Consider the following 22,082-nt stretch of genomic DNA (forward strand, 5'->3'; position numbering starts at 1 on the left):
TTGGTAATGGAATGGAAGAGGACTGCAGAGAGTGTTGGTGTTGATGATGGGTGAAGAGAGATGTGCTTGGTCAATGGAATGGAAGAGGACTGCAGAGAGTGTTGGTGTTGATGATGGGTGAAGAGAGATGTGCTTGGTGATGGAATGGAAGAGGACTGCAGAGAGTGTTGGTGTTGATGATGGGTGAAGAGAGATGTGCTTGGTAATGGAATGGAAGAGGACTGCAGAGAGTGTTGGTGTTGATGATGGGTGAAGAGAGATGTGCTTGGTAATGGAATGGAAGAGGACTGCAGAGAGTGTTGGTGTTGATGATGGGTGAAGAGAGATGTGATTGGTCAATGGAATGGAAGAGGACTGCAGAGAGTGTTGGTGTTGATGATGGGTGAAGAGAGATGTGCTTGGTAATGGAATGGAAGAGGACTGCAGAGAGTGTTGGTGTTGATGATGGGTGAAGAGAGATGTGCTTGTGCTGCCAGCTAGATATGAACGTCAATCAACTCAAACCTCAAAACTGCGATCAAAGCCACCATTGTGTTGACTAAATGAAATTGTGACTGCCAAGGGATAGAAATCACACATACAGTAACATTGCAAATTATACACTAAGTGTCACGGCCGTCGAAAGAACTGGACCAAAGTGCAGCGTGGTGAGCGTACATTACTTTTTATTTTGGAATGAATGAACAAGAATGAACAAAAACAGTAAACAATACAAAACGACCGTGAAGCTTATGGGCTATAGTGTCACAAACAAAGACAACTACCCACACCGAAAGGAGGGAAAAAGGGATACCTAAGTATGGTTCCCAATCAGAGACAACGATAGACAGCTGAGAACCATACCCGGCCAAAACATAGAAATAAAGAAACATAGAAAACAAAACATAGAATTCCCACCCCAAATCACACCCTGACCAAACCAAATAGAGACATAAAAAGGCTCTCTAAGGTCAGGGAGTGACACTAAGCATACATTTCCCATGCAATATGCTACCAATTGGATTATGATATTTTAACATTAAGATTCTCATATATTATATCTAATGGCTCTTTCATTATACCTGTGTCATGACATTGATGGTTATAGCTCACTTCCTGTAAAATACATAGGCCTGCATGTAAAATGCACATGAATGGGTACTTTGGGTAAAGGAAATTGGGGTTTGACTTGCAAACATTGTTGTGCAAATCTCTCTTCACACACCATCAACACCAACAATCTGCAATCCTCCTCCATGCCATTGACCTTCTGATTTTGTCTCTGTGTTCTAAAAAATCATTCTCAGCAAATAAACAAGGTAGAATTACAATGCTCCCCACGCCCCATTATTTCCTTTGTTGACATTTTATCCTACAAGTTGTCAGCTCCTTATTTCCATGTACAGTACAGTACCTAGAATACAAGGGTTGGATTTGCCTAAACAATTTAATATGTCAGAAAAATCATGTAGAAAATCTAGCTTATGGTTAGCTTCATATACATGACCTACTGGTATAATTTTAAATTGAGAACATATAGCTAGCTCTAGTTCGTAGACCGGTTCCCTAATTTCCACATTTTGTTACGTTACAAACCTTGTTATAAAATGTATTAGATAAAAAAAATCCTCATCAATCTACACACAATGCCCCATAATGACAAAGCAAAAACAGTGTTTTAGACAAAAAATAGAAATGCCTTGATTACATAAATATTCAGACCCTTTGCTATGAGACTCATAATTGAGCTCAGGTGCATCCTGTTTCCATTGATCATCCTTGAGATGTTTCTACAACTTGATTGGAGTCCACCTGTGGAAAATTCAAGTGATTGGAGATGATTTGGAAAGGAACACACCTGTCTATATAAGTTCCCACAGTTGACAGTGCATGTCAGAGCAAAAAAACAAGCCATGGGGTCATAGGAATTGTCTGTAGAGCTCTGAGACAGGATTGTGCCGAGGCACAGATCTTGGGAAGTGTACCAAAACATTTCTGCAGCATTGAAGGTCCCAAAGAACTCAGTGGCCTCCACCATTCTTACATGGAAAAAGTTTGGAACCACCATGACTCTTCCTAGACTTGGCCGCCCGGCCAAACCAAGCAATCGGGGGAGAAGGGCTTTTGGTCAGGGAGGTGACCAAGAACCCAATGGTCACTCAGAGCTCAGAGTTCCTCTGTGGAGATGGGAGAACATTCCAGAAGGACAACTATCTCTGCAGCATTCCAATCAGGCCTTTATGGAAGAGTGGCCAGACGGAAGCCACTCCACAGTAGAAGGCACATGACAGCCCACTTGGAGTTTGCCAAAAGGCACCTAAAGGACTCTCAGACCACGAGAAACAAGATTCTCTGGTCTGATGAAACCAAGATGGAACTCTTTGGCCTGAATGCAAAGTGTCACGTCTGGAGGAAACCCGGCACCATTCCATTCCTTTTTCAGCGGCAGGGACTGGGTGCTTCAACAAAAGTAATGCGTAAAGGGTTATTTCTTGTTTATACTTTTTCATTCTATAAACCTGTTTTTGCTTTGTCAATATGGGGTATTGTGTGTATATTGATGAGGGATATAAAAAAAAAATCCAATTTAGAATAAGGCTGTAACGTAACAAAATGTGGAAAAATTCAAGGGGGTCTGAATACTTTCAGAATGCACTGTAAGTACACATACAACCCATTGCATAAAAGGATGTGCCAGCAGTCTCTTGGGGCATTCACTGTGACCAATTAATCTGCAGAGAGGCTTTCGCAGGTCTCCATATCTGAGAACAGACATCAGCACAAAGAAACAGGCTTCATTATGTTATAATTAGACAGGCCTCCCGAGTGGCACAAAGGTCTTAAGCACTGCATCACAGTGGTAAAGGCGTCAATACAGACCAGGGTTTGATCCCAGGCTGTGTCGCAGCCGGCCGAGACCGGGAGATCCATGAGGCGGCGCACAATTTGCCCAGCGTCGTCCTTGGTTAGGGGAGGATTTGGCCGGTTGGGATGACCTTGTCCCATAGCGCTCTAGCGGCTCCTTGTGGCAGGCCGGGTGCATGCACATTGACATTGGTCGCCGGCTGTACAGTGTTTCCTCCGAGACATTGGTGCGGCTGGCTTCCGGGTTAAGCAAGCAGTGTGTCAAGAGGCAATGCGGCTTGGCAGGGTCGTGTTTCGAGGATGCATGGCTCTCGACCTTCGCCTCTCCTGAGTCCATCCGTACCAATTGGATATCACGAAAAAGGGGTAAAAAGTACCAAATAAATGTAATAATTACAATTAGACAGCTCTGACTATTATCTCTCTTTGTCTCATAGTTTTCCTCTATATGGACTAGAATCTTTTCATAATGTCATCCCAAAACCTGCCCTATCTAACTAGTACACCTACTTCCTTTTCGGACAGCTCGAACAGCAAATCCTTTCACCCTTTTACATTGTTGTTATCTACAAATGTATTTGGATCATGTGTTTATAATTTACAACTATAAATAGGCTTACGTCAAGATAACAAGCTAATACAGTATGTAGTTAGCTAATTGATGACATTTTACTTAGCTATATTAAGTAAAGTTGGCTATCTAGCTAGCAGCTCATTAGCCTACACACAGTGGCCTGTTGTAGCTAGCTAGCTAATAATACATTTACTTACTTGAATAGGTTCATGCCTACGCACACACCCACGAAGCGGCCAAGCGGAGGCGCCGTATCTGGTCAAAATGTACTGTGAGGCGGGGCTCACTTGAGAGAGAATGCTGGTTGATAACAAGTGTGAAGTGTCAGACGTCAGGGAGATTGTGAAGGATTAAATACCAATATATTTGTTTTGGAGTTAGAAAATGTAGCCTACTGGCCCAAGTGGGCCGTATGAAAGCTTGATTAACTGGCAGATGTTGCTGGGCCAGCAACTGCAGTTTCTTTAGCTAATCCACTGCCTGTACTCAATGTCATGTGCCTCCAAAAAACAGCCACCTTCTGGAGAAGACAGACTTTGGGCCCAGTTGTCACTCTCGCTTCACCTCATCCTCTCTGGTGTGACTTACAAATTTCAGTTAATTACTATAGCTCTCGCCTTGGGCCAATCAGTATAATTTTGTAAATACAATGGCAATACGCATCATTCACCCAAGTTTCATAAAAATCGGGCCATTGCTGTCTGAGATATCGCGTGGAACTAACAGATGGACAGACAGTGACCTATCCACAGTAGAGAGTAAATGATTAGTGAGAGTTGTATGTCCCCAGGCTCTGCTAAGGGAGCCATTACCTTGTGAAAATAGTCCATTCCTCCCCAGAGCTCTGCACCTTGATTTACAGATAATCTCTCTCCACTCCCTCCCTCCAGGCGCACATGTAGTCGAACATCCAGAACTTTCCAAATCAGACTATGAACTTAAGGACTGTACTATAACTGTATAGCAACCAACCTATTATAAGTCATTTGTATTAAGTCTCATGTATGTAAACGTTAAACAGAAATTCTTTACACAATCTAAAGGGATGGATCTTTAACCCCATTGTTGTTTACATAATAAGGGTTATAATTTCTATTCCATGGCACATTTACTGAAAACATACCTCGCAAATGTGTTCATTAATGATCAAGCACCATCACCTAAACAGGCTGCCAGGTACAGTATAACTACTCGTTCAGAAATGTATTTCAAAATCCCCAAACTCCAAAATGCCTCATTTGAACTCTTTACACATATGTCACTATGAAAGCCTTCTTCAGGTGATCTTGTGATCGATGAGACACAGCCATTGCCATTCCCTACACAGCTCCGATCAGCTACTATGCTGTCTGGTAGTGAAGTAAGGAGTAGACTCAGTAGACTACCTGCTGAGTGTGTGGTTCCGTTCCCGTCCCTGTGCTGCCTGCCAGCCACATTGACAGAGCCTTGATCTAATTTGGCACTAGCTGTCATGGCCCATGTTTCATCCGTCTGTCTCTACCCAGCCTGGGAGAGGGGAGGCTGCGAGAGACTGTTGTAGGCGGGTGAAAGCTGGGGTGCTGGGGGAGGCTGGGGGAGGCTGAGGTGGCAAGGTGAGGCTGGGTTAAAGTAGGGGAGAATAGGGGACATTAGGGTGTCGGGAGCAGTATGCAGAGACTACGGGTAATGGGGGAAACACTATGGAGACAGGGGATACTGGAAGAGGCAACCTAAAGGAGAGAAAACCACAGCAGGGGAACACAACCAGGGAGAACTTACAGAGGGAGAAACAGGCCTTGCATGGGGAGCGTGTTCTATTGCATAGGGAGTATGTTTTATGACTCATAGAGGATAGTACAGTAACAGCATGGTGGAGTGATACTCTGTCCAAGGGCTGTCTCTGTAGTGTCCTGTTGCTAGTTCCCTGTTGGAGTGTTCTGTGACATACAAAGACAGTACAGAGAGTGTGAGCTTGAGCCTGGCAGTTTGTGACACAGGTGAATGGAAATTAAAGATGGAAAGGGTAAGGAAAATCCCAATACTGAAGTTTCCAAATGACCTAGGGTAACTTAACTTTGGAGACAGTTCCACCTCCTTCAATGTATCAATAATATAAATTGTTAATCTTCCTCAGCAACAGCAATCTATCGAAGGAGGGATGATACCATGAGAATGTCTTTTTATGGCTTTACTACAGGGCGTGGGGGCCAGTTAAGAGGTTTTAACCCTCTCTTTCCGCTCCATTTAAGTGGATCACAGTTTGATGGATGAGTGTGTGTGTGCGTGAGTGTGTTCTGGTTCCCTCTCTCTCTCCTGCCTACTCTGAGCTGGGCTGATTCATTGTGACCTCGTTTTAGAACTATGGCAGCCCGACCCGTAGGAAGCAGCCGATCGATGCCTCCATATGGGTGTGTGGGATTCCAACACTCCCTTTGTGTGGAATAGTGCACACGGAGATGTGTTCTTCAATGACACACACACACGCACGCACACAGGCACGCACACACACAATCTATGCATGTTTGGACACACACAGATACTCGGACTCCCACCCACACATACACTCCCACCCACGGAAACATACCACACACACACATTGATACGCCCACCCACACCCACAGATCGCAATTTCTGACACGAGGGAAGCTGTTGCCACGGAAACACAAACCAAGGCGTGCAAGCCGCAGGGGAGAGCTGGGCTTGTTTGATTGTGCGGTATGCTCAAGACAACATGATTCTCAGGAACATGAATCAGTTGGAACATAACAGGATGACTGATGGTAGATGCATGGTGTAATGTCTTCATAACTGATGCAATGTCTTATAACAATGGATGTTCAGCCTCCCTCAAAGAAGGACCATGATTGGGTTGGACTCAAATTACAAATGCAATCACAATAGTGCATAAGATTACATTTTTGTTATAGAGTAGGTAGATCCAATTATTAAAATGTAAATATTCTGCACAGGACTAATTTTACACCTGTTATGAATAATGCGTACATGTTAAGTTTTATTAATATAGGGTGACTTCTCAGAAAAGTACTGCAGATGAGTGCCTGATTATTATATTTACATAACAGTTTAGTCATTTAGCAGATGTTCTTATCCAGAGCGAATTACAGTAGTGAGTGCATACATTTTCATACTTGTTCATACTGGTCCCCCATGGGAATCAGACCCACAACCCTGGCATTGCAAGCGCCATGCTCTACCAACTGAGCCACATGGGACATGTACAGTACTTAATAACATGGATATGACACAGTATAACAAAGGTTATGTTGTCATAGAAAAAACTGAATATCAGAATCTCAAAGCTCTCCAATTGTTTGTATAAATCACTTCAACACCAGACATTCTAACCAGCTGTGAAACAGTCAAGACCTTAAAGTCCTGGTTAAATGAAAGTTAGATGGAAATAAAGATGCAAACACACGTTGGCACATGATGGGAACTGTTTTGTATTGGCTGAGAAAGTACAGTATGGATCATATGCCTTTCCTATATCAGTTCAGATTATGTGATTGTATATTTGTTGGCAATGGGAATTGAGTCAGTAATTTGTCTTAACACAGCAGAGTGGTCAAAATATGATTTAGAGATATGAGGGATGCGTTCAATCAAATATATCACATTCAAAATAAGAATGAAAGGGTTATACTCCACGTAAAATACATTGAAGAAAGGTCAAGTGTTCAATCATTACTTTTTAAACTATACATTACGAGAGAGAGAGAGAGAGAGAGAGAGAGAGAGAGAGAGAGAGAGAGAGAGAGAGAGAGAGAGAGAGAGAGAGAGAGAGAGAGAGAGAGAGAGAGAGAGCAAAAGGAATCGTAGTACCCCAAAAAAGTGTCAAACAAATCAAAATGTATTTGAGGTTCTTCAGTTGCCACCCTTTGCCTTGATGACAGCTTTGCACACTTTTGGCATTCTCTCAACCAGCTTCATGAGGTAGTCACCTCGAATGCTTTTCAATTAACAGTTGTGCCTTGTTAAAAGTTAATTTGTGGAATTTCTTTCCTTCTGATTGCAAAGAGAAACAACAGTCCATCATTACTTTAAGACATGAAGGTCAGTTAATCCGGAAGGAGGAGACCGCGTGAACCAGTCCTTCATGGTCAAATTGCTGCAATGAAACCACTACTAACGGTCATTAACCTTTTGTCAATAGGGGGAGCAGTTAGCATTTTTTATTTCTGGGTGTCGCCAAATTAAACTGCCTCGTGCTCAATTCTTGCTCGTACAATATGCATATTATTAATTCTATTGGATAGAAAACACTCTCTAGTTTCATAAACCGTTGGAATTATGTCTGTGGGTGACCCAGAACTCTTTCTACAGCGAAATCCATGACAGGTACTGCGATGGTCTGAGAGCGAAGCTCTGGTTTCAGATCAGTTTTAAAAGTCTGTGTGTATCCTATGGAACGACATGAACTGCACCCGCCTTCCCCTGGATGTCAGTAACCAATGAGAAGTGGAATGGGCTTGCTGCGTAGCTCTCAGAGGTTATAAAAGGCCAAGGAGTGAGAGTAGCCTTCCTTTCGACACTGAACATTGCGCAGAGAGGGACCTCAGGATGCCATTTTCAAACGCTCAATTATCAACGTTAGATGTATCCGTCTGTAATTTAATTAGACATAGGTGTTAGAAGCATCATAACGAAGCTATTTTAAACCGAGTTATATCAGATTATGCGAGTATATTGCTATTTTTCGGAATTTCCTCAGTATTGCGCCTTGAGGATTTGGACACGTTGGGGCAAAATAGCTATTGTTAGCTACTGTTAGCTGCTATATCAGAAGTTGAATGCAACGTTTTACAACCAAGCAACGATTCTTTTGGACAAAGAACCACCATGCCAAGATTCTGATGGAAGCTCGTCGAAAAGTAAGAAATATTTAAGATGATAAATCGTTGTTCTGTAGAAAAATGTTAAACGCACGTTCCGCCATCTTGTTTGCTATAGCTTCGCTTGGCGAACCCTGTATTGCACAGTAAGGATAATTTTAGAAATGTAAATCAGCGATTGCATAAAGAACTAATTTGTCTTTCGATTCCTGTCAACCCTGTATTTTTTAGTCAAGTATATGATTAGCTATTGATTAAACTAGATCACTCTGAAAGATGGCGACCGACATTTTCAGGCATGTTTTGCTACTATTTTCATTGTATAACCACGGTTTTTTATGGCTAAATATGCACATTTTCGAACAAACTCTATATGTATGTTGTAATATGATGTTACAGGAGTGTCATCTGAAGAATTCTGAGAAGGTTAGTGAAAAAATTAATATATTTTGGCGATGATTACGTTATCGCTCTCTTTGGCTAGAATCAATGCTCTGGTAACGTTTGCATATGTGGTATGCTGATATAACGATTTATTGTGTTTTCGCCGTAAAACACTTAGAAAATCTGAAATGTTGTCTGAATTCACAAGATCTGTGTCTTTCCATTGCTATGTGCTGTGTATTTTTAAGAAATGTTTTATGATGAGTAAATTGGTAATACAAGTTGCTCTCTGTAGTAATTCTAGTCGCTTTGGTGAGATTTGTGATGGTGGCTGCAATGGCAAACTATGATTTATACCTGAAATATGCACATTTTTCTAACAAAACCTATCCTATACCATAAATATGTTATCAGACTGTCATCTGATGAGGTTTTTTCTTGGTTAGTGGCTATCAATATCTTAGTTTAGCCGAATTGGTGATAGCTACTGGTGTTGAGAAAAAATGGTGGACAAAGAAAAAGGGTGTCTTTTGCTAACATGGTTAGCTAATAGATTTACATATTTTGTCTTCCCTGTAAAACATTTAAAAAATCTGAAATGGTGACTTTATTCACAAGATCTGTATCTTTCATTTGGTGTCTTGGACTTGTGATTTAATGATATTTAGATGCTACTATTTAAATGTGACGCTATGCTAGTGATGCTAATCAGTGTGGGGGGGTGGGGGGTGATCCCGGATCCGGGTTTCTGAGGCAGTAAAAGTTAAAGGAAGAGACTTGCATGGGCCAAAAAACACGAGCAATGGACATTGGACCGGTGGAAATCTGCCCTTTGGTCTGATGTCCAAATTTGATTTTTGGTTCCAACCGCCTTGTCTTTGTGAGACGCAGAGTAGGTGAATGGGGGTACTTTGCTGGTGACACTGTCTGTGATTTATTTAGAATTCAAGGCACACTTAACCAGCATGGCTACCACAGCACTCTGCTGCTATAGGCCATCCCATGTGGTTTGCGTTTAGTGGGATTGTCATTCGTTTTTCAACAGGACAATGACCCAAAACCGACCTCCAGGCTGTGTATGGGCTATTTGAAGGAGAGTGATGGAGTGCTGCATCAGATGTCTTGGCCTCCACAATCACCCGACCTCAACCCAATTGAGATGGTTTGGGATGAGTTGGACTGCAGAGTGAAGGAAAAGCAGCCAACAAGTGCTCAACATATGTGGGAACTCCTTCAAGACTGTTGGAACAGCATTCCTCATGAATCTGTTTGGGAGAATGCCAAGAGCTGTCATCAAGGCAAAGGATGGCTACTTTGAAGCATCTAAAAAAAAATGTAACCCTTTTTTGGTTACTACATGATTCCGTATGTGTTATTTCATAGTTTTGATGTCTTCACTATTATTATACGATGTAGAAAATAGTTTAAAAAAAGACAAACCCTGGAATGAGTAGGTGTATCCAAACTTTTGACTGGTACTGTACATATATCTATCTACAGTGCCTTGCACATTTTAACAGTTTTGTTGCATTACAACCTGTAATTTAAATGGATTTTAATTTGAATTTCATGTAATGGACATACATAAAATAAAATAAATTACTTGTTTAAAATGTTTCTAAATATAGATAAAAGGAAGTGGTGCATGTATATGTATTCACCCCCTTTGCTATGAAGCCCCTAAAACAGATCTGGTGCAACTAATTACCTTCAGAAGTCACATAATTAGATTGCACACAGATGGACTTTATTTAACTAAGCGTCACATGATCTGTCACACGATCTCAGTATATATACACCTGTTCTGAAAGGCCCCAAAGTCTGCAACACCACTAAGCAAGGGGCATCACCAAGCAAGTGGCACCATGAAGACCAAGGAGCTCTCCAAACAGGTCAGGGACAAAGTTGTGGAGAAGTACAGATCAAGGTTGGGTTTTAAAAAAATATCAGAAACTTTGAAGATCCCACGGAGCACCATTAAATCTGTTATAAAAAATGTAAAGAATATGGCACCACAACAAACCTGCCAAGAGAGGGCCGCTCACCAAAACTCACAGACCAGGCAAGGAGGACATTAATCAGAGAGGCAACAAAGAGACCAAAGATAACCCTGAAGGAGCTGCCAAGCTCCACAGCGGAGATTGGAGTATCTGTCCATTGGACCACTTTAAGCCATACACTCCACAGACCTGACCTTTACGGAAGAGTGGCCAGAAAAAAGCCATTGCTTAAAGAAAAAAATAAGCAAACACGTTTGGTGTTCGCCAAAAGGCATGTGGGAGACGCCCCAAACATATAGAAGAAGGTACTCTGGTCAGATGAGACTAAAATTTAGTTTTTGGTCAACACCTCCCATCACCCCGAGAACACCATGGTGGTGGCAGCATCATGCTGTGGGGCTGTTTTTCATCGGCAGGGACTGGGAAACTGGTCAGAAATGAAGGAATGATGATTGGCACTAAATGCAGGGAAATTCTTGAGGGAAACATGTTTCAGTCTTCCAGAGATTTGAGACTGGGACAGAGGTTCACCTTCCAGCAGGACAATGACCCTAAGCAAACTGCTAAAGCAACACTTGAGTGGTTTAAGGGGAAACATTTAAATGTCTTGGAATGGCCTAGTCAAAGCCCAGACCTCAATCCAATTGAGAATCTGTGGTATGACTTAAATATTGCTGTACACCAGCGGAACCCATCCAACTTGAAGAAGCTGGAGCAGTTTTGCCTTGGGAATAGGCAAAAATCCCAGTGGCTAGATGTGCCAAGCGTATAGAGACATACCCCAAGATACTTGCAGCTGTAATTGCTGCAAAAGGTGGCTCTACAAATTATTGACTTGTGGGGGTGAATAGTTATGCAAGTTTTCTGTTTTTTTGTCTTATTTCTTGTTTGTTTCACAATAAAAAATATTTGTCATCTTCAAAGTGGTAGGTATGTTCTGTAAATCAAATGATACAAACCCCCCAAAATCAATTTTAATTATAGGTTGTAAGGCAACAAAGTAAGAAAAATGCCATCTATCTTATCGATCTATCTATCGTATATATGCAGGCCAAACCATTACACTCTTATGTTAGGCTTCCAGTCTGAATAGTTGTGTTTTTCAGTGGGTGAGTCCAGATCCCCTCAGAGTAGCATGTGTGGTTCCTGACTGGGCATAGACACCCTCCTAGGTGTTTGAGTTATACGTGTTGGGCTGTTGAGATAAGAGAGGTGAGCCAGTAGGGTGTGTATAAGTGTGGGGAGAGGCTGTAAGGCAGAGATCCTAGAGCCACATAACAACCACTCTTTATCTAAATGCAGCAGAGCAGATGGATGAATGTTAGAGTGTGGGAGAGAGGAGGAATGGGTGTGAGTGTCTGTACTCTTGCCATGACTGTACATGTGGTTTTCTAGTTTGTGTGTGATCGCGCGCGCGTGTGTGTGTGTGTGTGTGTGTGTGTGTGTGTGTGTGTGTGTGTGTGTGTGTGTGTGTGTGTGTGTGTGTGTGTGTGTGTGTGTGTGTGTGTGTGTGTGTGTGTGTGTGTGTGTGTGTGAGAGAGAGAGAGAGAGAGAGCAGGAGGTGTCACACCACGGGGGGAAGAATTCAACACACCAACATATGGATACACCCTCAGGCTAACCGATACTCTTCTTCAGGCTTGACCACCCACCTGTTGGGTTTTCTCTTGTCCAACATGATATGACATTTTCTATATTTGTGGACTTCATGGACCTCCACATTGTTGATATCATGGCTAACAGAAAGAGTGAGAGACAAACAAATATTGAGTGGAGAGGAAACAACTCATTAGATTTCATTGAGGCTTGAGGGAGAGAAAAGGATCGTTTGGGTTTAGGTTACGCCAGACATTTGTTATGTCTAACGATCATCTTCATTATTTAATACATTATTAAACACTCTTATTATTTCTGAACTCATCCATTCCTCTAGCTTTAATTAAACAATGACCAGCGGCTACCAAGCCAACCGCCACATTGTTTGGAGTCCTTTGGCATTGCTGTGGAACGGCAGTCAATTTCTGGTTAGTGCGTAGTGAAATCCCGTGAAATGCCTTTCCCAAGCAACAGCGAGATAACATGACAGGGAATTTGTTTTCTGCTATCGCCAGGATGGGATTTTCTTTTCTCTTTCTGTAATGGGGGAAGAAAGACAGTAAATAAAATAAAAATGTATATAAAAATGTAGACAAGACTAAACAAACTATCCATAGTAAATTATAAATTATACTCAACCATGATATTGACTGACTGAGCCTCTGTATGACACCTGCCAGCAGAGACAATTGCATATGATATACATGAAATATGCTGGGCCAGTGAACATGGAAAAACAAAACCATGACTAAGTAAACGTGAAAGTCAACCAGTAAAATACTACTTGAGTAAAAGTCTTAAAGTATTTGGTTTATATATACTTAAGTATCAAAAGTAAATGTAAAAGCGAAAATATACTTAAGTTTGAAAAGTAAAGCGTTTGTGTTTAGTGAGTCCGCCAGATCAGAGGCAGTAGGGATGACCAGAGATGTTCTCTTGATAAGTGCATGAATTGGACCATTTTCCTGTCCTGCTAAGCCTTCAAAATGTACTTTTGGGTGTCAGGGAAAATGTATGGAGTAGAAAATACATAATTTTCTTTAGGAATTTAGTGGATTAAAAGTAAAAGTTGTCAAAAATATGAATAGTAAAGTAAAGTACAGATACCAAAAAAACGTTGTAAGTAGTACTTTAAAGTATTTTTACTTAAGTACTTTACACCACTGGCATTAAATTATAACATTGCAGCTCAGTGCCAGTCTATAGACATGGTGCGTTTAACGAGACGACTGGCCTTGTTCTGCCATGCCACATATCACTCTTCATATGCACCAATATTAATATGAACAGCCGTAGTCAGTACTCCCCACCGTCCCCTCCCCTCCCTATATGACTTTATCACTGCCATGGAGCCCAATTGAGGTCTATACATTTGTGGAAAAGAGCTTCTGGAGGTCTGGTCTTCGTATTGATTTTTACTAGCCTGGCTTATTGGTTTATGAAATCTTAGATTTCCTCTGACTCCTTCTCCAGACGGATGGAGAGCCTGGCTAGGGAAGGAAAGAGCTGCTGTGTTTCCCAATGCAGTTTGAAAATTGAAAATCAAGTTATTGTTTTTTTCTTCTCCTTTTCTTTCTTTCTCTTTCGTCTTGCAGTCTGTCAGCAACTGGGATGATTTGAGTGTCAGGCACATCACAGAGCAATTATCTCAGAGACACATCTCTCCTTTTAGCCACACTAGACTGAGATGTGTATGTGGTTAACCCTTTCCATGCCCTGCTTCTGCAGCCAAGCCATTCTGATCACTGCAGCTTAAAAGAGAATTCAGACACCCATTACATGAGAATGAAAGAAAGACACGTTTGCCAAATGAGAGGGTATAAGGTGCTATACTGTAAAATACCCATAATATTAGCTTTCCAGTCATTTGATATATTTGACCAGAGCTCATACAAGTACCCAATAAGAATAGCCATGTTTGGACAGAAATTAGTATTCATATTAATATTCACTGAAAGCATGCAACATTTGCATAATGCAATTGGCCAAATTGGAATTCCATTGCTTATCTACTAGGTTCCGCTTTGTGTGGTAGTTAAATAAAACTGTAATAAAACATTGTGTTATCACAGCTCCTATAGCAACAGTCATTTCTTTCAGCTCTAGGGTTTTTGTTGCCAACCTTACTTTACTAGCTGACAACTTTACGTTTGTTTTTTTTGTTTTTTAATTACCGTTTATATTTTTAGTTTTTCCATCACAACTTTTTTCCCTCCTTCAACTTTTTCACTCCGGACGCTTTATCTGGACATGGTTCGTAAGCACTTTCAACAGCCGAAGCTAAGTAGTAACATTAACATGATGTCTTCTAATTGCAGTCGCTGTACTCATAATATACAGGAGAACGATCGCCTTATGGCGAGGATAGCTGTGCTGCAAGCCCAGCTTCAGACGCAATCGTTAGGCAAGGGTAATTTCAGTGTAGGAAAGGATGAAACAGCGTCTGTGCCACAAGTAAGTACAGATAGTAACGTTAGTAGAAATCCCCCCGCACAGTCCCCGCAGCCGGACAACTTTCTCATGGCTTCTGGAGGGAAATGCTGTAGGAATGCTCAACTGGTGTCGCTCATTCAGCCGACAGAAACTTTCAACCGGTTTTCCCCATTAAGTAGCGAGTCGGAGTCTGAGGCCGAGTCTTCTCTTGTCTCTACTCCTCCCGTTACGGGGTCTGAGACGCCGAAGGCTCCCACCATTAGCTCTGACAAATTGAAAACCCTAGTCATTGGCGACTCCATTACCCGCAGTATTAGACTTAAAACGAATCACCCAGCGATCATACACTGTTTACCAGGGGGCAGGGCTACTGACGTTAAGGCTAATCTGAAGATGGTGCTGGCTAAAGCTAAAACTGGCGAGTGTAGAGAGTATAGAGATATTGTTATCCACGTCGGCACCAACGATGTTAGGATGAAACAGTCAGAGGTCACCAAGCGCAACATAGCTTCAGCGTGTAAATCAGCTAGAAAGATGTCGGCATCGAGTAATTGTCTCTGGCCCCCTCCCAGTTAGGGGGAGTGACGAGCTCTACAGCAGAGTCTCACAACTCAATCGCTGGTTGAAAACTGTTTTCTGCCCCTCACAAAAGATAGAATTTGTAGATAATTGGCCCTCTTTCTGGGACTCACCCACAAACAGGACCAAGCCTGACCTGCTCCATCCTAGCTGGAGGGGTGCTCTCATCTTATCTACCAACATAGACAGGGCTCTAACTCCTCTAGCTCCACAAAGAAATAGGGTGCAGGCCAGGCAGCAGGCTGTTAGCCAACCTGCCAGCTTAGTGGAGTCTGCCACTAGCATAGTCAGTGTAGTCAGCTCAGCCATCCCCATTGAGACTGTGTCTGTGCCTCGACCTAGGTTGGGCAAAACTAAACATGGCGGTGTTCGCCTTAGCAATCTCATTAGGATAAAGACCTCCTCCATTCCTGCCATTATTGAAAGAGATCGTGATACCTCACATCTCAAAATAGGGTTACTTAATGTTAGATCCCTCACTTCAAAGGCAGTTATAGTCAATGAACTAATCACTGATCATAATCTTGATGTGATTGGCCTGACTGAAACATGGCTTAAGCCTGATGAATTTACTGTGTTAATTAAATGAGGCCTCTCCTCCTGGTTACACTAGTGACCACATCCCCCGTGCATACCGCAAAGGCGGAGGTGTTGCTAACATTTACGATAGCAAATTTCAATTTACAAAAAAAAAAATGACGTTTTCGTCTTTTGAGCTTCTAGTCATGAAATCTATGCAGCCTACTCAATCACTTTTTTATAGCTACTGTTTACAGGCCTCCTGGGCCATATACAGCGTTCCTCTCTGAGTTCCCTGAATTCCTATCGGACCTTGTAGTCATAGCAGATCATATTCTAATTTTTGGTGATTTTAATATTCATATGGAGAAGTCCACAGACCCACTCCAAAAGGCTTTCGGAGCCATCATCGACTCAGTGGGTTTTGTCCAACATGTCTCTGGACCTACTCACTGCCACAGTCATACTCTGGACCTAGTTTTGTCCCATGGAATAAATGTTGTAGATCTTAATGTTTTTCCTCATAATCCTGGACTATCGGACCACCATTTTATTACGTTTGCAATCGCAACAAATAATCTGCTCAGACCCCAACCAAGGAGCATCAAAAGTCGTGCTATAAATTCTCAGACAACACAAAAATTCCTTGATGCCCTTCCAGACTCCTTCTGCCTACCCAAGGACGTCAGAGGACAAAAATCAGTTAACCACCTAACTGAGGAACTCAATTTAACCTTGCGCAATACCCTAGATGCAGTTGCACCCCTAAAAACGAAAAACATTTGACATAAGAAACTAGCTCCCTGGTATACAGAAAATACCCGAGCTCTGAAGCAAGCTTCCAGAAAATTGGAACGGAAATGGCGCCACACCCAACTGGAAGTCTTCCGACTAGCTTGGAAAGACAGTACCGTGCAGTATCGAAGAGCCCTCACTGCTGCTCGATCATCCTACTTTTCCAACTTAATTGAGGAAAATAAGAACAATCCTACATTTATTTTTGATACTGTTGCAAAGCTAACTAAAAAGCAGCATTCCCCAAGAGAGGATGGCTTTCACTTCAGCAGTAATAAATTCATGAACTTCTTTGAGGAAAAGATCATGATCATTAGAAAGCAAATTACGGACTCCTCTTTAAATCTGCGTATTCCTCCAGGGCTTAGCTGTCCTGGATCTGCACAGCTCTGCCAGGGCCTGGGATCGGGAGAGACACTTAAGTGTTTTAGTACTATATCTCTTGACACAATGATGAAAATAATCATGGCCTCTAAACCTTCAAGCTGCATACTGGATCCTATTCCAACTAAACTACTGAAAGAGCTGCTTCATGTGGTTGGCCCTCCTATGTTGAACATAATAAACGGCTCTCTATCCACCGGATGTGTACCAAACTCACTAAAAGTGGCAGTAATAAAGCCTCTCTTGAAAAAGCCAAACCTTGACCCAGAAAATATAAAAAACTATCGGCCTATATCGAATCTTCCATTCCTCTCAAAAAATTTTGAAAAAGCTGTTGCGCAGCAATTCACTGCCTTCCTGAAGACAAACAATGTATACGAAATGCTTCAGTCTGGTTTTAGACCCCATCATAGCACTGAGACTGCACTTGTGAAGGTGGTAAATGACCTTTTAATGGCGTCAGACCGAGGCTCTGCATCTGTCCTCGTGCTACTAGACCTTAGTGCTGCCTTTGACACCATCGATCACCACATTCTTTTGGAGAGACTGGAAACCCAAATTGGCCTACACGGACAAGTTCTGGCCTGGTTTAGATCTTATCTGTCGGAAAGATATCAGTTTGTCTCTGTGAATGGTTTGTCCTCTGACAAATCAACTGTACATTTCGGTGTTCCTCAAGGTTCCGTTTTAGGACCACTATTGTTTTCACTATATATTTTACCTCTTGGGGATGTTATTCGAAAACATAATGTTAACTTTCACTGCTATGCGGATGACACACAGCTGTACATTTCAATGAAACATGGTGAAGCCCCAAAATTGCCCTCGCTAGAAGCCTGTGTTTCAGACATAAGGAAGTGGATGGCTGAAAACTTTCTACTTTTAAACTCGGACAAAACAGAGATGCTTGTTCTAGGTCCCAAGAAACAAAGAGATCTTCTGTTAAATCTGACAATTAATCTTGATGGTTGTAAAGTCGTCTCAAATAAAACTGTGAAGGACCTCGGCGTTACTCTGGACCCTGATCTCTCTTTTGACAAACATATCAAGACTGTTTCAAGGACAGCTTTTTTCCATCTACGTAACATTGCAAAAATCATAAATTTTCTGTCCAAAAATGATGCAGAAAAATTAATCCATGCATTTGTTACTTCTAGGTTAGACTACTGCAATGCTCTACTTTCCGGCTACCCGGATAAAGCACTAAATAAACTTCAGTTAGTGCTAAATACGGCTGCTAGAATCCTGACTAGAACCAAGAAATTTGATCATATTACTCCAGTGCTAGCTTTCCTACACTGGCTTCCTGTTAAGGCAAGGGCTGATTTCAAGGTTTTACTGTTAACCTATAAAGCGTTACATGGGCTTGCACCTACCTATCTTTCCGAGTTGGTCCTGCCGTACATACCTACACGTACGCTACGGTCACAAGACGCAGGCCTCCTAATTGTCCCTAGAATTTCTAAGCAAACAGCTGGAGGCAGGGCTTTCTCCTATAGATCTCCATTTTTATGGAACGGTCTGCCTACCCATGTGAGAGACGCAGACTCAGTCTCAACCTTTAAGTCTTTACTGAAGACTTATCTCTTCAGTAGGTCATATGATTGAGTGTAGTCTGGCCCAGGAGTGTGAAGGTGAACGGAAAGGCTCTGGAGCAACGAACCGCCCTTGCTGTCTCTGCCTGGCCGGTTCCCCTCTCTCCACTGGGATTCTCTGCCTCTAACCCTATTACAGGGGCTGAGTCACTGGCTTACTGGTGCTCTTTCATGCCGTCCCTAGGAGGGGTGCGTCACTTGAGTGGGTTGAGTTACTGACGTGATCTTCCTGTCTGGGTTGGCGCCCCCCCTTGGTTTGTGTTGTGGTGGAGATCTTTGTGGGCTATACTCGGCCTTGTCTCAGGATTGTAAGTTGGTGGTTGAAGATATCCCTCTAGTGGTGCGGGGGCTGTGCTTTGGCAAAGTGGGTGGGGTTATATCCTTCCTGTTTGGCCCTGTCTGGGGGTATCATCGGATGGGGCCACAGTGTCTCCTGACCCCTCCTGTCTCAGCCTCCAGTATTTATGCTGCAGTAGTTTATGTGTCAGGGGGCTAGGGTCAGTTGGTTATATCTGGAGTACTTCTCCTGTCTTATCCAGTGTCCTGTGTGAATTTAAGTATGCTCTCTCTAATTCTCTCCTTCTCTCTTTCTTTCTCTCTCTCGGAGAACCTGAGCCCTAGGACCATACGTCAGGACTACCGGGCATGATGACTCCTTGCTGTCCCCAGTCCATCTGGCCTTGCTGCTGTTCCAGTTTCAACTGTTCTGCCTGCGGTTATGGAACCCCTACCTGTCCCAGACCTGCTGCTTTCAACTCTTAATGATCGGCTATGAAAAGCCAACTGACATTTATTCCTGATTATTATCTGACCATGCTTGTCATTTATGAACATTTTGAAAATCTTGGCTCTCTCTAATTCTCTCCTTCTCTCTTTCTTTCTCTCTCTCGGAGGACCTGAGCCCTAGGACCATACGTCAGGACTACCGGGCATGATGACTCCTTGCTGTCCCCAGTGCACCTGGCCTTGCTGCTATTCCAGTTTCAACTGTTCTGCCTGCGGTTATGGAACCCCTACCTGTCCCAGACCTGCTGTTTTCAACTCTTAATGATCGGCTATGAAAAGCCAACTGACATTTATTCCTGATTATTATTTGACCATGCTTGTCATTTATGAACATTTTGAAAATCTTGGCTCTCTCTAATTCTCTCCTTCTCTCTTTCTTTCTCTCTCTCGGAGGACCTGAGCCCTAGGACCATACGTCAGGACTACCGGGCATGATGACTCCTTGCTGTCCCCAGTCCACCTGGCCTTGCTGCTATTCCAGTTTCAACTGTTCTGCCTGCGGTTATGGAACCCCTACCTGTCCCAGACCTGCTGTTTTCAACTCTTAATGATCGGCTATGAAAAGCCAACTGACATTTATTCCTGATTATTATTTGACCATGCTTGTCACTTATGAACATTTTGAACATCTTGGCATAGTTCTGTTATAATCTCCACCCGGCACAGCCAGAAGAGGACTGGCCACCCCTCATAGCCTGGTTCCTCTCTAGGTTTCTTCCTAGGTTTTGGCCTTTCTAGGGAGTTTTTCCTAGCCACCGTGCTTCTACACCTGCATTGCTTGCTGTTTGGGGTTTTAGGCTGGGTTTCTGTACAGCACTTCGAGATATCAGCTGATGTACGAAGGGCTATATAAAATAAACTTGATTTGATTTGATTTGATTTAGGGCTTTTGACATTTTTTGACTGACTCCATATCAGGAATTGTACAAGCATGTGTACAAGCTCCATATGTACGAGCAGCCACCTGCTGTGTTTTAAAACAAGTGTTGTGTTTATGTAGATTTGTTTTTGGGAAAGATACAGAAAACAAATGCAGGACCGAAACACTTAATTACCTGAATCTCAATGCGCACAATAATTATTCAAATAACACCAAAAGACCCCGGGGAAGATATGTATTTCATATTAAATGTCTCGTAATGAATGTTTTAGATTAATCTGTGATGATATATCACCATAAGTCATCAATTACAGTACAGCATCATGATGTTAGGGCAGATTTACTATTTTGTGTCTTCAAGCTCCATTTCCACATGACTGTTTCAGTCTCTCTACAGTTAATAAATGTAAAACTATTCATGCCAACTTCACACTATGCACAGTCATTTTACACCATAAGTCAATCAGAGTGATTTTCAATGCAAAGGAATGCAGAGGCATATAAAGAGTCTCACCATACATTATGCAGTGCCATTGCAGCACAAAGGAAGCTTTTCCTACTAGTGGCTTTATCAATGTTTATACCACAGAGCACTTAACATACCGAAGCAATACTTCTCATTGGACTCAAAGTTTTTCATCAGTTGACTTGAGACCTCACCAGCAGTAGCCTAAAGGCAGTCTGAGATATAGAGGTAGACATCACATCTATTTTGAGCCCACCTATCCTGCCTTGTTGCCAACAGGGAGAGAAGGCGGAGAGAATCCAGAAAGCCAGCCTTCTGTCAGAGAAGAGACAGTTCATGTTGATGGATGCCTTATGGGTACTCTGGAACACTCCCACACAGTCGACCACTGCACTGCCCCCAGTCTGTGTGTGTAAAGCTGTAGCACCTCCCTTATTTACTGTGGGCAACGTTTCAAATAGGCCCGCAGTGGCGAGTCCTGGAGAGCTGCTTATGATCTGCTGTGAGTGGTTGCTGTGGCAACAGTGAATGCAAAAAAACAACGCCTGATGAGGTCCCGGGGCAGCGCTTTGAGACGAGTCGCCGTGTGCTGCATTCTCACTCACTCACACACACATGCAAACATGCACACTCGCACGCGCACACACACATCAACAGCATCACTCATCCGAGTACAAAGACGGCAACAACGATCTTATGCAACTCTTTATCTCACATCTCTCTTCTCCCATTTAGCCACTATCACCATGGATATTTAACGTATATTTCAGCAGATATCACCTTGACAATTCATGTTGGAAGTCTCCCAAAGCTGCAGTGTGAACCTAATGTGTGGTTGTTATAGCATTGTGTATACCATTGTAAAGTGTGTTTGTGTTGCATTATTCACCTTTTCCCTCTGAATTCCACCACCCATAGGACACCATCATATCCCTCAGGCTGTCAAAGGTCGAGTCAGACTAATTAAAATATTTTCTTCAAGATGGCCGCCAGTGCATGACATCTCTGTTCAATTATTTCCCCTCTCTTTACTCTGCTTGGTTTAAGTGAAATACTACTTAATGGAGACGCAAATTGAAACCAAAGCATGTTGCTTTAATGAGCAAAGCTGGCAACTAACTGTCCCTGATTGTGTCACTGTGAATATCTTTAGAAGATGAGCTCAGACTATGAGCAACCTGGGTGCATTCAGCAAAGCACAACGTTGTACAACGTTCAGATAGCATGTAGAAATATAGCATGTAGAACAAACATGCCTCTCTGATATGTAGAATAAGGAATCATATCAGTTCTACTCATGACATTTCTATCCACAGCGTTTCCTAATGTTTGGATACTGAACATGGCCCTCGTGACTGTGTTTAGGGCCAAACGCTGATGGGACGAGGCACATGTCTCACTGTATGAGACTGATG

The sequence above is a fragment of the Salvelinus namaycush genome, chromosome 30 (genome assembly GCF_016432855.1).
Source record: "Salvelinus namaycush isolate Seneca chromosome 30, SaNama_1.0, whole genome shotgun sequence".
Lineage (NCBI taxonomy): Eukaryota > Metazoa > Chordata > Actinopteri > Salmoniformes > Salmonidae > Salvelinus > Salvelinus namaycush.